We start from the raw sequence: 16,878 nt of genomic DNA, 5'->3' as shown, positions 1-16,878 counted from the left end.
ACATTCTTCCAATTCAATAAGAGGTAATTCATAATAAATGTATCTTCTTTGCTTTTCTATTGTTGATCTCTTGTTTTTGTAGTTGTAGATCCCTTTAATTCTTGCATTTAATAATGTCTACTCCTCTTACACTTTATGTGTTTGTTGAAATGTCTCTTTTAGTTTTAGTGTAGATTTTGTTCCTCTTGGCCTAGGTAGAGTAATTAGTGACACTTGAGTTATCTAATTCCTTTGTTGATTGATAATTGGAGAGATTGCTAATTGGTTTGGAGTGCACTAAAGCTAGTCTTTCCTTGGAAGTTGGCTAGGACTTGTGGCTCAAGTCAATTCATCCACTTGACTTTTCTTTAATTAGTAAGGGTTAACTAAGTGGTAGCAATGAACAATTCTCATCACAATTGAGAAGGATAACTAGGATAGGACTTCTAGTTCTCACACCTTTCCAAGAGCCTTTTATAGTTTTTAGTTTATTTTCATTGCCATTTACTTTTCATGCTTCTTATCCAAAACCCCAAAATAACTCATAACCAATAACAAGACACTTTATTGTAATTCCTAGGGAGAACGACCCGAGGTCCAATACTTTGGTTTATAAATTTTAGGGGTTTGTACTAGTGACAAACAACTTTTTGTATGAAAGGATTAGTGATTGGTTTAGAAACTATACTTGCAACGAGAATTCATTTGTGAAATTCTATACCATCAAAAATCCATTCATCAATCGCCCGGCACAAAGTAGGCATAAAGTGGGCACAACTCTTGGGTTTTAGTACTAGGAGTTGTGAAATCACACCGGCGCACGCACGCACTGCGCGCTTGCGCGCCGATGCCCGCTTTTTTTTTTCAAAAACAGGGCACTCTCCTAATCTACAAGCATTCTAAAACAATCACAAATCAAATTTAACAACAAATCTTTTTAGTTTCTGAAAAATTTTCAAAATCAAACAAAAATTGTACTACAAGCAAAATGCAATTCAAAAATAACTATTCTAATCAAAGCGTGAATCTAATAAGCAATCAATCAAAGAAACATATGCAAAAGTATGAAAAGAAGAAAACTACCTAATAATGGCAACTCAATGCATTCATTGATTATATATACAAGAGAATGGAAAGAATTTACCATGGTAGGGTGTCTCCTACCTAGCACTTTTAGTTTAAGTCCTTAAGTTGGACATTTGGTGGAGTCCTTGCTAGGGTGGTTTATGCTTGAATTCATCCTTGAATCCCCACCATTGTTTGCATCTCCAATGTCCACCGGGATCCCAAATTAGGCGAACAAGGCCTTCAAGTAAGCTCAAGTAAATGACAAGGCCCCAAGAGTGTTGAATGTTGAAATGGATTCCGGGGTCCCAAACCTTGTTCTTGCACCCCTCTTCCCGTTGACTACCATAGTTAAATTTGGGTGACAAGGCTTATGAATTCTCAATTAAACCTCCAAACATTCTCCTAGACCCATGCAATTTGGTTCTACACCAACCATTACTATTCAACTTTAAGCATGCAACCATCATGAACTTAGAGTGGTGTTTCCAACAACTACACAACTCTCTCCTACTCTTAACTCCACAAAGAGCTCTAAGTTGACCATCATTTTCAATCAAACCATATTCAAGTGGGAAAGTAAAGATTAGAGATAAGAATTTTACCCACTTGAATGTTGTGTAGGATGGTGACTTAGGAAGGGGAACCTCCCCACACTTAGCCAATGCGAGGTCTACTCCCTTGTGCTCTTTCTTGACTACCTCCACCTCTTGGCAAGCTTCTTCAACTTCAACCTCTTCCTCTTGACAAAGTTCTTCACCTTCAACTACCTCTTCACCAACTTCTTCTATCTCTTCGCCACTCTTCATGTCACAACATGGAGGTAATGTGGAACTTATCTCAACATTTACCTCAATATCAATAGGAGAAGATTCCTCAAATACCAAGGGGTCATGTGTTGGTGTGGGCTCATCTTCAAGAGGAAGAATTGTTGTTTGCTCACCTTCTTCCAATTCTTCATCATTCATTATATGCTTAGGAGGTTGCGCAGTACCCTCCTCAACATCAAATTCAAGCTCATTGGAAGAAGGTTCAACAACTTCCACAAGATCATCAACAATATCACTTGGTGTGGAAGTGTCTTCAAGCTTGAAATCCACCTCTTGTTCAATGTCGCCTAGCTCTTTAACCACTTCTTCCGTTTCAATTATCTTAACTTCCTCCCTTTGTGCCAATTCTTGCTTCAACTCCTCTTCTTCACCTTGAAGCTCTAAACTCACTCCCTCACTATGCTCCTTGATTACTTCTCCACATTCAACAATGGGAGAGCCTTGATCATATAGGCTTAGGTGGGATGAGACCATATGGCTAACGGCTTCCGCTAGGATAGCCATCTTGGCTCCTAGCTCCTTAAACTCCTTTTCCATCCCCTCTTGTTGCCTTTGCATATGAGAGTCAAGATCTCTTAATTCTAGCATGAGGGCTTCATCAGGGAGTGGTGGTGGAAGAGAGGGTTCATTGTTTGAGAGAAAAGTTTCATGATTGGAAGTTGGTTCACCTTGGTAAGGGCGTGGAGGTGGTGTATATTGAGGGTATGGATGTTCTTCCATGGAGGGTTGTGGTGACAAGGGAAATTAATTTTGTGGTTGAAAGTTATCATACATGGGAGGTGATTCATCTTGGTAATAGTATGGAGGTGGTGGTTCTTGGGAATAGTTGTGTTGGAATTGTTGTGGTTCCATGTATGGTTCATATGGCTCATAAGGTGGTTGGTAGGGTGGATAAGGGTTAAGGTCATATGGAGGTGTTTGGTGAAAAGGGGCTTTTGAGTAAGGTGGTTCAAAATTATGTTGAGGAAGTGGTTCATAGGCATATGGTGGTCGTTGTTGACAATCACAATAACGGTCACCACATCCATTAGATTGATATGCATTAGGATTGGAATTATACCCATAAGAGTCCGGAGGTTGTTGTTGCCAAGAAGGTTGATCAATCCCAGCTCCTCCCATCTTTGATTGTTCCATCCTTGATGCACATCTTCATTGTAGCTTCCATTCCCTACAACATAATTTGAGCCAAACTCATAGCCAAAGGGATGAGAATTCATAATATCAAATAAAAACAAAAGCTACAAAAATAAGCAACAAGTCCTAAGCCTAACAAAAACTAACAAATAAGCAAAAGGCAAACATATTTACATATTCACAATAGCCAATAACATACACCATTGCAACTCCCCGGCAACGGCGCCATTTTGATAAGTGAGATTTGCTCGATGGTCTAGAATTCCTCTTATAGAAATAAGAACTTCGTTGTAAGCATAGCTCCAAACCAACAAACAATCCTCCCAATAAAAAATTTGAGTTGTCATAAGTGCAAACCCCAATGAAAATTAACCGAAGTATTTAAACTCCGGGTCGTTTCACAAGGAATTGCAATGAAGTGCACAATTATTGGCTATGAAAATGCAAGGGGGTTTGACATAGGTAATTGAGATCACCATCCTTGTCTACAAACCATATATTGACAATTATGAGGAACCAAGCTCATTAATTTTACTTCTATACTTGAAGTATATCAAATGGCTTAATCAACATCAACCCATAAGTCCCAATCTATCTACTAATTAGATTAGTAGTGGGTTAGTATCAATGGATATCAAATTGACCACCAAGGGTTCTCAAATCACCAATTCAATGAGACCCAATGACTCAAGGTCACTCAATTCCCTTAGCCTATGCCAAGGTCAAGAAAACTACTCAAAAACTAGTGGAAGTATTTTAACAAACACCTAGAGTACAAGAAAAGTAAACATCACCATATACCAAAATTAACAAGATCCATAACTATCATCAACAAGAAATCAACAATAACAATGGAGGTAACATAAAAGAGACATAGAAATATGAAATTGCATTCAAAGAAATTAAGATTCAACAATGGTTCATAAACATAAAAATGGCAAAATAGGGAAATTAACAACAAGAACTAGAGGAACAAAGGTGTAACAACAAGAAATTAAAAGAGAAAACTAAATCAAAACAAGAATTGAAAGATGAATTTGAGAGAATTAAACCTAAACTACCCTAAATTCTAGAGAGAAGAGAGAGCTTCTCTCTCTAGAATTCTACCCTAAAACATGGTGAAAACTAAACTATGACTACTTGGTTCATTCTCCTCTAATCCTTGGGTTTAATAGCATCAGAAATGAGTTGGATTGGGCCCAAAATGAGCTTGAAATCGCCCCAAACGAGTTGCCCAAAGTGGACCCACGCTGCTCCATCGGCGTGCACGCGTATAGTGCACGTGCGTGTCCCTAGACATCAGGCAACTATGACAAATTTTATATCATTTTGAAGTCCCAGATGTTAGATTTCCAAGGCAACTGGAACCGCCTCATTTGGACCTCTGTAGCTAAAGTTATGGTCGATTGAGTGTGAAGAGGTCAGGCTTGACAGCTTTGCGGTTCCTTCATTTCTTCATGAGTTCTCCCACTTTGCATGCTTTTCTCCTCACTTTTTCCATCCAATACTTGCCTTATGAACCTGAAATCACTCAACAAACACATCAAGGCATCGAATGGAATTAAAGTGAATTGAATTTAGCTATTTTAAGGCCTAAAAAGCATGTTTTCACATTTAAGCACAAATCAAGGGAGAATTACAAAATCATACTATTTCATTGAATAAATGTGAGAAAAGGTGATAAAATCCCCCAAATTAAGCACAAGATAAACCACAAAATTGGAGTTTATCACATAGCAAACAAAACAAACAATATGTTTATAATGTATGCCTTTCCTACTGGCCGTGAGCTCACGCGTCGGTTAACTGCCAGAACTTGACACACCCGGTAGCTAACCCGGATACCGTCTCTCGACTGCGCATCTCCAGGAGGCACAAGATTGGGGGATTAGTGCCCCACCACCTTCTCTTAGAGACATACACTAGGGAAAATAAATCGGGGGATTAGTGCCCTACCATCTTCCCCTAGTGAGTTCGTGCCATATCGGTAAGGGGATTAGTAGCCTACCACCTTGCAGACAGAGAGAGAGAGAGAATGTGAGGGAATACGTCGGGGGATTAGTTCCCTGCCACCTTCCTCACATCCCACAAAATAATATCATCATCATGCTCATTTATTTGCAAGTTCAACGTTATAAAATCTTTACATTATTCAAAATCATCACATAATCATATCATTAAAGTCATGGTACCATATACACTTTAAGTATACATGTTTCTATATATAATTCATCAGTTTCTCTGCTTACTTCGCCCCCAAGATACCTCCATTTTCTAGCTTCATCTAATTACTAGGCTAACTACTATGATTTATGGCTGATCTTACGAAAATAGAGGTTTAGAAGTTTGAAGTTAGGTTTAAAACTCAAAAACATAGATTTGCTGAAACAGGGGCCACGCGTATGCGTGGGCGTGAAAAATCCTTACTCACGTATGCAAACTCCCTGCTCACGTAGACGTGAATCCCAACCCGAAAGGGTTAGTCGCATCGCGAGCAGGTGGTCGTGTACGCAAATCTCAGGCCACACGTACGTGTGGGCATACATTTTACCAAAAATTTTGCTAAGTCTGAAAAAGCTGCAGAATTTCCATTTTGGACCCTAAACTTTTGACGCACATAACTTTTTTGTTTTAAAATATTTTTCATCTATTCTTCAAACGGTGTAAACTTCATGAACCCAATTTTCATATAAAACAAATTTGAAATAGTTTCGGGGTCTTGAAGTCGAGTTATAACACGCCGAAGTTCGGCCAAAAACCAATTTTCACAAAACTTCAAAACCTCCATTTTCCATACAAACCAAACTCAATTCCCACTTTCTTTACACATATTCAACACTACAATATACCAATTTAATTGCCAAAATCTCCATTTCCTTAAAAACTCAATTTACCACACCTACAACAATATCACATCAATCTCTCAAATACATCAACAAAATCGTAAATTACCTTTCTTAGACATATTCATTCATGTCATTAAGTCATTAAACATCAATTCATCAATTTACATCCTAATATTATCATCAGTAGCAGTCACCCAGTCAAATACACAACTCATATCACGAATTATCATAAGGATACTAAGCATTAAACATTCCTTTATGTTCCAACCTATCTTATGGCCGTCTAGCCTAAGTTTTCACAGAACATTATATATTAAATACGAGAAACCTAAACCATACCTTAGTCAATTTCTACGTATTTCCCAAGGCACCCACTTAAGCGAAGAGCAATTCCTCAACACGAAAATCTAACTCTAGCATCAACCAAGTTCCAATCAAGCTTCCACTAGCTCTATATCACATATATATACATTCACCTAATACATGTTTCACACACCCATATACAAAATTCAATACCCCACATATAAAACCAAAGGATTGGATAGAGTTCTTGAATTCTCACCTTACCAAAGCATCACAAAATCAAGAGTGAACGTTTTTCTCTAGCTAATCGGATCCTATACCATCAAGGAAGCAAAATCTCACCACCACTTTAATATATTTCGAAAATAGAAAAGGGTAGAGCAACGGAGGTGATAGATTGGCTTACCAATGAAAATTTTTTGATGGATTCATAGAGCTTGACGCGGTGGACGCGAGGCCGTAAACGGTACTGCGATCGGAGTTCGGAGTAAGAAGTTATGGTAGCTTGATTATGGTATTAGGTTATGTTTTCTTCTCCGCCGACATTGGACATGGCTTCAGCATTCTTAGCTGAAAGGAAGAAGAGAAGTGGCTCTTCTAATACATAATTGGGCTGATGGTTTGGGCTTTGGGCCTATTTTGGGTCCGGTTCAATCGGTTCGGCCCGTTTAGCCCAAACTTGGGCCAAATTCTTTGAAATAGGTATCAAAATTCTTGTTTTAATTAGTTCTATCTTATTTTACTATAACATTTACATTTCTAGTCTCCTTTATTAAAATTAATTTATTAGTTAATTATTTGCTAATTTTATGGGGTTTACATCCTACCCACCTAATTAAGAATTTTGTCCTCAAAAGTCAGATCCAGTTACCTGAAAAGAGGTGTGGGTAGTGGTCTCATTTTTGATTCAATAATTTTCAGTCTTAATCACTTGGTATCAACTGCTCACCGTTCCTAATCTTGTTGAGATAATTTCCAAGAAAGCGCAACTTCCCCTTTCCAACTATCTAGGTCTTCACTTCAAACAAAATTATTTGGTTGGGCTCGTGCAGTTATAATCTTATTTGAATTTCACTAACCTTTTCTCTATTATTTTGATTATCAATTTGGAATCTATGGTGTCAAATCTTTCGGGGTTAGGTCGATACCAGAGTGGCTAACGTACCGCGCTGCCTTATAATTTTCTAATGTATAGTCTCGTCATTTTTCTAGATGGTTAGTTTTTCTCTAATAGGCGAAAAGTAGATAGATTTTTATCATTCAGGTCCCGATTCCCTAACGGTGTTAAATCCTTCATTCCCTGCTAAAGTTTCTATACCGGGGCGTCGTCACGGCATCATGATGTTGCATCCATCCTCGTCCTAAGTCCTTGGGTAGTGTGTCATTTGGTCCAGGTATGATGAATTCCGGCACAAAGGTCGCTCTCTCCTTTCAAGGTTCAAAAACTTGTTATATTCAGGCATCCAGATAATTGGTGCGTCTTAAAGCGTCGTTTTAACCATAGACAATATGGTCAGCAAAATTAAAGCTCCAAATCTCTTCTCGTTGTGGTATAATTGACGTTAGAATTTTTGCCAGTAAAGAATTTTATAAAAAACAGTCGTGTTGTAGATATAGTCTCTAAACCAACAGAAATCCCTTCGTACAAACATTTTGGTTGTCACAAGTAACATACCCCTAAATAAATTGTTAACCGAAGTATTCAAACATCGGGTCATCTTCTCAAGGAACTGCAGGGAAGTATGTTCTTATTATTGGATATAAAGGTTGTAAATCGGGGTTGAGAGTGAGGAATAAATATGACAAATAATTTAAATGGCAGTTAAAATAAATAAATACTATAAAGCAAACTTTTGGCAAGGTATGAGAAATTGGAGGTCCTATCCTAGTTATCCTTATCAATGATGATGAGAATTGAATCTTAATTCCACTTTGTTAACCTTTACTAAGATAAAGGAAGGTCAAGGGATTAATTGGTTTGATCTTCGGATCCTATTTATTTCCTAAGAAAGGATTGGGATTATTGAAGTTCAATTCAATTAACAAAGATAACAATTATCAATCATGTTGAGTTTGATAACTCCTGAGTTACTAATTTCTTAACCAAAACCAAAAGGGGAAAAGTAAATCTACTGGAATAAAAATGTCTTCAGAAATAAAGCAATAATAGCATAAATAAAAGAAAGCAATATTAAACTGAAATACCTCAAATAGCATTAATTCAAAAGAGTAATCTGTAACATGGAAGAATTCATAAATCAAATTGCAAAGTAAATAATCATCTAAAGTAATGGGATGAACAAAAGTGAAAGGGAAGCTTAAAGTAAAGGAACATTAAACCTGGGATCGAGAGTTACTCCTAAAAGAGAGAGAGAACTCTCTCTAAACTAAATCTAAATCATGAAAAATAACTAATTGGCGAGCTCTCCCTGAATGGATTCATTTCCTCACTTCATAACCTCTGGTCTATGCCTTCTGGACTTGGATTTGGGCCAAAAAGGGCTTCAGAAATCGCTGGGAGCGTTTTCTGCAATTTCTGGTGCGTGGCCTCTGTCACGCATCCGTGTGGGTCACGTGGTCGCATCATTTGGAGCTTTTCTTTTCACGAGGTCGCGTCAGTCATGCGGCCGCGTCATATGTGTTTTGCTTAAGGCGTGCGGTCGCGTCTGTCATGCGGCCGCGTCGCTGTTGATTCGCGCTTGGCATGTGTCTGTGTCGCCCATGCGATCGCGTGGATGCCAGTTTCTTTAGAAACTCCGTTTTATGCTTTCCTTCTATTTTTGTATGTTTTCTTTTCCATCCTTTAAGTCATTCCTGCCTTAGAAGATCTGAAACTACTCAACACACTAATCACGGCATCGAATGGAAATAAAGGTAATTAAAATAATTAATTTTAAAGCATAGGAAACATGTTTTTCACATACATCACATAATAAGGAAGGAAAAGTAAAACCATGCAATTAATATGAATAAGTGGGTGAAGGATTGAATAAATCACTCAAATTAAGCACAAAATATATCATAAAATATGGGTTTATCAACCTCCCAACACTTAAACAATAGCATGTCCTCATGCTAAATCCAAGGTAAAAAGTAAGGTTAAAGTGGTGGAATGTCATCCAATGCAATCTAATCTAAATGCAACTACCTAGATGAATGATGCTTCATGCAATTCTAATTTTTATTCACTTGAATATAAAGCTTGCATGTAGTTGAATTAACTCACATTCTCAAGGAGTCATGTATATATATAGCCAAACTTTAGATAGTGATAAAGTGCCTTTACAATTGAGATGGGAGAGAAAAACATTTTAAAAACTTGCAAGACAACTAACAATTTAAACAGAGATAAATGTTAATGAGCTATTGAACCCTCACTGGATTTTGTGTTTACTCTCTAATCACTTAGTGTTTATTGGGTTAATCACTCTATTCTTCTTTTTATTCTTACTTTCTATGACTTTGTTCTTCATCTAACCAATCAACAATCATAGAATATAGTCATACCAAAAATCATGAGGTCTTAAGTAAGGTTGTAATGGGGCCAAGGTAAAGGTAAGGGTATATGTATAAGGCTAAGTGAGCTAATAAGTGAATCCTTAATTAGACTAAGATCTCACCTAACATACATACTTTCTAAATCAAAGCTGCTTTACCTATTTTTCATATTTTCTCACTTTTGATGTTACATGCTCATATCTCAATATTTAATTTTATCCCATGTGTATTGCTTTATTTCATAATTGGGGAATTCTTTTTGTGTCCCCTTTATTCATAACACTTTTTTTTTAGTGCACATGGTAATTCAATTATAATTGATTTTACATGAGCATGCTTCCCAAAACTTTTTATTTGAGTTATTTTATTCTTTTCAACTTTTCTACCTTTTGTTTTTATTATCCATGTTCCCAATAGGTTTTCTCACATTTAAACTATACATAATTTTCTATCTTAAGCTAACCAAGGATTCAACTTGGGATTTTATTTTGTTTTTCTGCTTAAGGCTAGTAATGTGGCTAATAGAATAAAAGGGGATTTAAAGGCTCAAGGGGGCTAACAAGGGTGATGTAAAAGGTAGGCTATTTTGGGATTAAGTGAGCTAAAATCAAATAATGGCCTCGATCACTCTCTTGGTATGTATCTACATTCTATAATCGGACATATAGATTAAAACAAAGTAAAGAACACCAGAATATAAAAGAAGGGCGGAACACACAAGAATAAAAATTATGGTTTGAATGTAACCATACAATTAAGCTCAAAACTCACAGGCTATGTGTTCTCTAGCTCAAAAATCATTTATCACTTATGTATGTCATGCAGGTTTAGTTAAAAATTTCCATTATTCTCAATGTAAAACTTATATTGAATGGCTTTAAAGTTCTAGTGTTTCTCCTTGATGAAGTGTTGTTAACTAACATGTAATGCTATATATACAAGGTGTGGGTTGTTTTGATTCTGTTAAAGTCTCTAGTTTACTTTCTTTTTCTTTTCAATCTATTCCGAGTTATCTTATGCTAAAAAGGGTAAACTATACTAATCAATCCACAATTTCTATAACTAATAAGTTAGAATTGCAACTAAACTAAGTGGCTAAAATATGAACTAAAAATACAAAATGCAGAAATGGAGTAAAAATACATAAACAACAATGTATAAGTACTCAGAAAATAAAATAAAAATAAAGAGAAAAATACAAAAAATATCCAAAATAAAAGAAAAAGAGTCTGTAGTGGTTCACCAAAATAATATGCCAGAGATGGCGACCTCCCCACACTTAAAATATAGCATCGTCTCGGATGCTCAGTCAAGCAGGGTGTAAAGGGGTGTCATCACCAGAATGGATGGTAGCTGGAGTCTCTATGGTGGTGGGCTGAGGGTCTGACTGTTGTGGAGGAGGTGCTGACTGAAGAGGGATCTCAGGGTCTACAGCCTGAATCTGAGGCGGAACCTCCTGATCCTCTGAGGTTTACTGCATCTAGGGAGGTCTTGAAGTAATTGTAGTAGAATTCTCTAACCCAAGATGCATTGACCTCAGTCAGGGGTTTCTCGAGGAAGAACCAGCCTCTTTGTTTGATCTGGTCAGAGGTGTACTGCTGGAGTTCTCTTGGGATCTTCAGAGTCCTCTCCAGGTATAGGTTCCTGGAGTTTGCAAACACCGGATACTTCAGCTCACAGTATCGGTTTGCAAACTTCACTGGGTCATTAGCAGGGAGCAGCTGGTCGGCCTTCTCCTGCCGGGTGAAGTTTTTCTCCCGCCAGGAGGCATCATGCATGAGATCTATGATAGACATAGATGATTCTCCTCTTTTACGTTTGCCAGTGGTAGCCTTTCCTTTTCCCTTTCTCTGGGAATCTGACATCCTGAAAAATAGAAAACCAGGATATAATAAAAATAGGAAAACAAATAGGCAAATAGTCAAAAGAAATATAAAGTGGCAAAGGAGAATTAGAATGAGGTAAATGAGTTAAGTAAATGTGCATTAAGGATTGTATAGGAGTTAAAAGTTCGAAAGGAAAAATTCACAATCCAAAATGTAATAGAAGGCATGTTAAGTGTGAAAAATTATCAGTATGCCATGGTTAGAGGGGTAAAAGAAAGTGAAAAACCAGAAAAAAAAAAGATTTTAAAGGGTTAGTTTGGTTAGAAATAAAAAAAAAAGATTTCAGGAAATTAGAATTAGTGAGTTAATGAAAAATGGGTTGAGGTAAGTGGCATAAGGATAAGTTTCTGAATAACAAGCATTCATAATTAGAAGCGATAGGTAACTCATAACCAAACAAGGAAAACAGGTTGATGATGATTCAAATAGATATAGAAGTAGCAAAAATTAGAATCAAATATCAAAAATGCAATATATGAACCAGGAAATCAAAGAGAATAAGAATGCGTGCCTGGCATTCATGAATGGGTTTGGGTAAAGCAGAGGAAAGCAAATTTCAAAATGCCAAAACCAAAACATGAATGAAAATATTTTACAGAAATTTGGGCAGCATTCCGGCTAAAATTGGATTGTCCCGAAAAATAAACAGCAATCAAATAGTTCATATGAATTAAAATTAAAGCTTGCAATTACATAAAAGTAATATAAACATGAAAATTCAGTGTAAAGAGCAGCATGAAACAAGAAATCACAGCATATGAACAGTACAAATATCACAACAACAGCAGAATTGCAAATTTGATAAAACAGAAACATGAACAGTGCAAATAAACAGGCCTAAATCCACTAACCACATCCTAGGCTACCTAACAACCTAAAATCCACTACAACATGCATATCTAACAAGCCTAAACATGAACAAAAATAGAAAAGAATGAAATAACGACTAAGGATAGAAGGGTGGCGTTCGTCGGAACCTGGAAGGCCGAATAAGGAGAGTGGGCGGAAAGGTGGCTAGGGGTGGTGGTGACGGCGTCTGGCGCGGCGGCTGGCAGTGGTGGTGACGGCTGTTCGGGGCAGGGGGAAGAAGGGTTGGCTAATGGGGTAGGGGGTAAGAGGGAAGGAAGGGGGTAGGTGTGTGGGTGGCGGATGGGGGTGGCGCGGCTGGGACGGGCGGCGGCGGTGGGTGGTGGTTGCGAAGGGGGGCAGTGGCGAAGAGGGGGGGAAGAAGGAGAAAGAAGAAGAAAGAAGGGGGAGGAGGAAGGGGGTCGGTGGCGGCGGCGTTTGGGAGGTCGGCGGCGTCTGGGGGTGGCGGTGATGGTGGCTGGATGGTGGTGGTTGGATTGGAGGGGAAGAGAGGGAGGAGAGGGTTTCAGGGGGGCGTGACTGATAGGGTTCGCGTGGTTGTGGGTTATAAATTTGAATCCACGCGGCCGCGTGGGGCACGCGGTCGCGTGGCTTGAGCAAAATGGGGTTGAGGCGATCGCGTGGGTGACGCGATCGCATGGAGGGCAAAAAAGATTGAATGACGCGATCACCTGGGGCAGGCAATCACGTCGCTGGAATTTGTGCTAAACGCATAAATCCAGCGTCGTTTCAGCACAACTCTCTGTCTCCTTTAGGGTGTTCGTGCAATCCATGCGACGCGGTCGCGTGGGATTGGTTGTGTGCAAGTGACGCGATCGCATGGGGCATGCGATCGCGTGGGTCATTTGTTCGAAACGCACAATGGCCGCATGATTCCAGCCTAACTTTCTGGACGTTGGATCTTTACGCCGATCTCCAGGTCACGCGGCCGGATGGATGACGCGGTCGCGTGGGTAGTGTTTTTCGCAATAAGACGCGATCGCATAAGGGATGCGGTCACGTCGCGCACCTCTTTTTTTTCATGCACAATGTAGAATGCAATGCTTAATGTGAATGCTATGCATGATTCCAGGTTTAATAGAATAAAATAAAACTCAAAAACAAACAAAACTGAATAAAATTAAAAGTGAAAAAGGAACGATCATACCATGGTGGATTGTCTCCCACCTAGCACTTTTAGTTAAAGTCCTTAAGTTGGACATTGGAAGAGCTTCCTATTATGGCGGCTTATGTTTAAATTTATCCAAAAATCTCCACTAATGCTTGGAATGCCAATAGCCTCCAAGGTCCCAAACTAGGCATGTAAAGCTCCTGAGCAGCTTCAAACAGATTTTTAGGCTCCTGGAATAACTAATGTCGGAATAGATTCCAAGATCCCAAACTTTGCTTGTAAATCCACCTCCGTCTTGATCTATACTTTTCCATCCGGGCGGTTTAGAAAGTAGATTCTCACCATGGTGACCAAACGTTTTCCGAGATCCATTCAATTGAACATGATACCAATCCGTGCACTTCAAGTTGAAGCGTGGAACTTATTGAACCTTGTGCACCAGCTCTAAGCACGAGCCATTTCCCTCTTACTCTTAAAGCCACAGAGAGCTCTAAGCTGGCCATCTGTTTCAAGCAAATCATATTCAAGTGGAAAAATACAGTTAAGAGTTAAGGATTGTACCCACTTGAAGCTTGTATTGGGTGGTAATGGCCTTGGGGTAGGTGGTTCTAGTGGTTCTGTGAGTTCTACTCCCTTGTGTTCTTCTGTGAATTCCTCCGCTTCTTTGCAAGATTCTTCAAATGCATCTGTGTCCTGGTTAAAGTCTTCTGTGTCTTCCTCATCACTCAAGTCATAGATTGGAGGTTGAGAGAAATCTACCTCTACATCATCTTCGTATTCATTTGGGGAAGATTATTCGATCTTAGAGAATTCACTTGCGGATGCAAGTTCATCACTAAGAGAACTTGACTTGTGACTATCATCATCAAGGGAACTTGTGTCCTGGGTTATTCCGTCTAGTTCTTCATAAACGACTTGCCTTGGGGATTGTGCACTGTCCTCCTTAGCATCAACTGTAACGTCCTTGACGGAGTTCTCCTCAGCTCTGAATTCCCATGGAGGTTCAGCGTCTCCTAGATCTTCAACCAACTCTTCTTCTTGCGTAATGACAGCTTCTTCTACTTGTTCTAGTACAAATTCATTCTCTGTCTTGTCCACTGGAGTTCCTAGTATTTCCTTCATGCTACGCTCTTCATTAGATTGTCCACATGGGGCTGTGGTTGGTCCTTGAATGTTCGAACGTCTAGAAGCTAATTGAATTACTGCTTGCTCCAGTTGTCGAATGGTTGTTTGAAGTTTATTTACTGTTTCCTTGAGGTGAACCTCTGATTCTCGGGGTGATGGATTTGGACATGAAACATAGGAAAATGGTTGTGCTTGGGAGTGAGTGGATTGGAACTGGGGTAGGAAATGATCATATGGTGGCGAATGGTGAAGAGAAGCTTGTGAGTGTGGTGGTTAGAGGTTATGTTGAGAGGATGGTCTATAGGCACGGGGTGGGGCTTGTTGGTAGTTACAAGGTTGTCCACCATATCTATCAGCTGGGTATGCATTGTAGAATGGTCGTTGTCCATGATATCTTGGAGGGTGTTGTTTCCTAAAGGGTTGATCAGATCCTCTTGGCTCCATCCATCCTTGATTGGTCTGACCTTGATGCATATTCCTGCTGTGGCTTCTATTTCCTCCAACAAAGTTAGAACCAAACTCAAAGCGAGAAGGGTGAGAGTTCATAATAGCAAATAAAATTAAAAAAGAAAAACAGAAATAAATAGACAAGTAAAAGAAAAATATTTACAATAACCAATAATAAGGCAAACGTTAGCAGTTCCCTGGCAACGACGCCATTTTGACGTTAGGATTTTTGCCAGTAAAGAATTTTATAAAAAATAGTCGCGTTGTAGATATAGTCTCTAAACCAACAGAAATCCCTTCGTACAAACGTTTTGGTTGTCACAAGTAACAAACCCCTAAATAAATTGTTAACCGAAGTATTCAAACCTCGGGTCGTCTTCTCAAGGAACTGCAAGGAAGTATGTTCTTATTATTGGATATAAAGGTTGTAAATCGGGGTTGAGAGTGAGGAATAAATATGACAAATAATTTAAATGGCAGTTAAAATAAATAAATACTATAAAGCAAACTTTTGGCAAGGTATGAGAAATTGGAGGTCCTATCCTAGTTATCCTTATCAATGATGATGAGAATTGAATCTTAATTCCACTTTGTTAACCTTTACTAAGATAAAGGAAGGTCAAGGGATTAATTGGTTTGATCTTCGGATCCTATTTATTTCCTAAGAAAAGATTGGGATTATTGAAGTTCAATTTAATTAACAAAGATAACAATTATCAATCATGTTGAGTTTGATAACTCCTGAGTTACTAATTTCTTAACCAAAACCAAAAGGGGAAAAGTAAATCTACTGGAATAAAAATGTCTTCAGAAATAAAGCAAAAATAGCATAAATAAAAGAAAGCAATATTAAACTGAAATACCTCAAATAGCATTAATTCAAAAGAGTAATCTGTAACATGGAAGAATTCATAAATCAAATTGCAAAGTAAATAATCATCTAAAGTAATGGGATGAACAAAAGTAAAAGGGAAGCTTAAAGTAAAGGAACATTAAACCTGGGATCGAGAGTTACTCCTAAAGAGAGAAATCCTAAATCCTAATCCTAAAAGAGAGAGAGAATCTCTCTCTAAACTAAATCTAAATCATGAAAAATAACTAATTGGCGAGCTCTCCCTGAATGGATGCATTCCCTCACTTCATAACCTCTGGTCTATGCCTTCTGGACTTGGATTTGGGCCAAAAAGGGCTTCAGAAATTGCTGGGAGCATTTTCTGCAATTTCTGGTGCGTGGCCTCTGTCACGCGTCTGCGTGGGTCACGCAGTCGCGTCATTCGGAGCTTTTCTTGTCACGCGGTCGCGTCAGTCATGCGGCCGCGTCGCTATTGATTCACGCTTGGCATGCGTCCGCGTCGCCCATGCGATCGCATGGATGCCAGTTTCTTTAGAAACTCCGTTTTGTGTTTTTCTTCTATTTTTATATGTTTCCTTTTCCATCCTTTAAGTCATTCCTGCCTTAGAAGATCTGAAACTACTCAACACACTAATCACGGCATCGAATGGAAATAAAGGTAATTAAAATAATTAATTTTAAAGCATAGGAAACATGTTTTTCACATACATCACAGAATAAGGAAGGGAAAGTAAAACCATGCAATTAATATGAATAAGTGGGTGAAGGATTGAATAAATCACTCAAATTAAGCACAAAATATATCATAAAATATGGGTTTATCAAAAATACACATTCTATCTTCCGTATTTAAAATTTTTGCTCTTAATGGATTATCTTCCTGATGGCTATTTTTTGGAACTATACAAGCTATTCACCAAGCTCGAGGCAACTT

Source organism: Arachis ipaensis, chromosome B7, assembly GCF_059453495.1.
Source record: "Arachis ipaensis isolate K30076 ecotype BB chromosome B7, ASM5945349v1, whole genome shotgun sequence".
Taxonomy (NCBI): Eukaryota; Viridiplantae; Streptophyta; class Magnoliopsida; order Fabales; family Fabaceae; genus Arachis; species Arachis ipaensis.
This window is presented reverse-complemented; position numbering follows the sequence as displayed.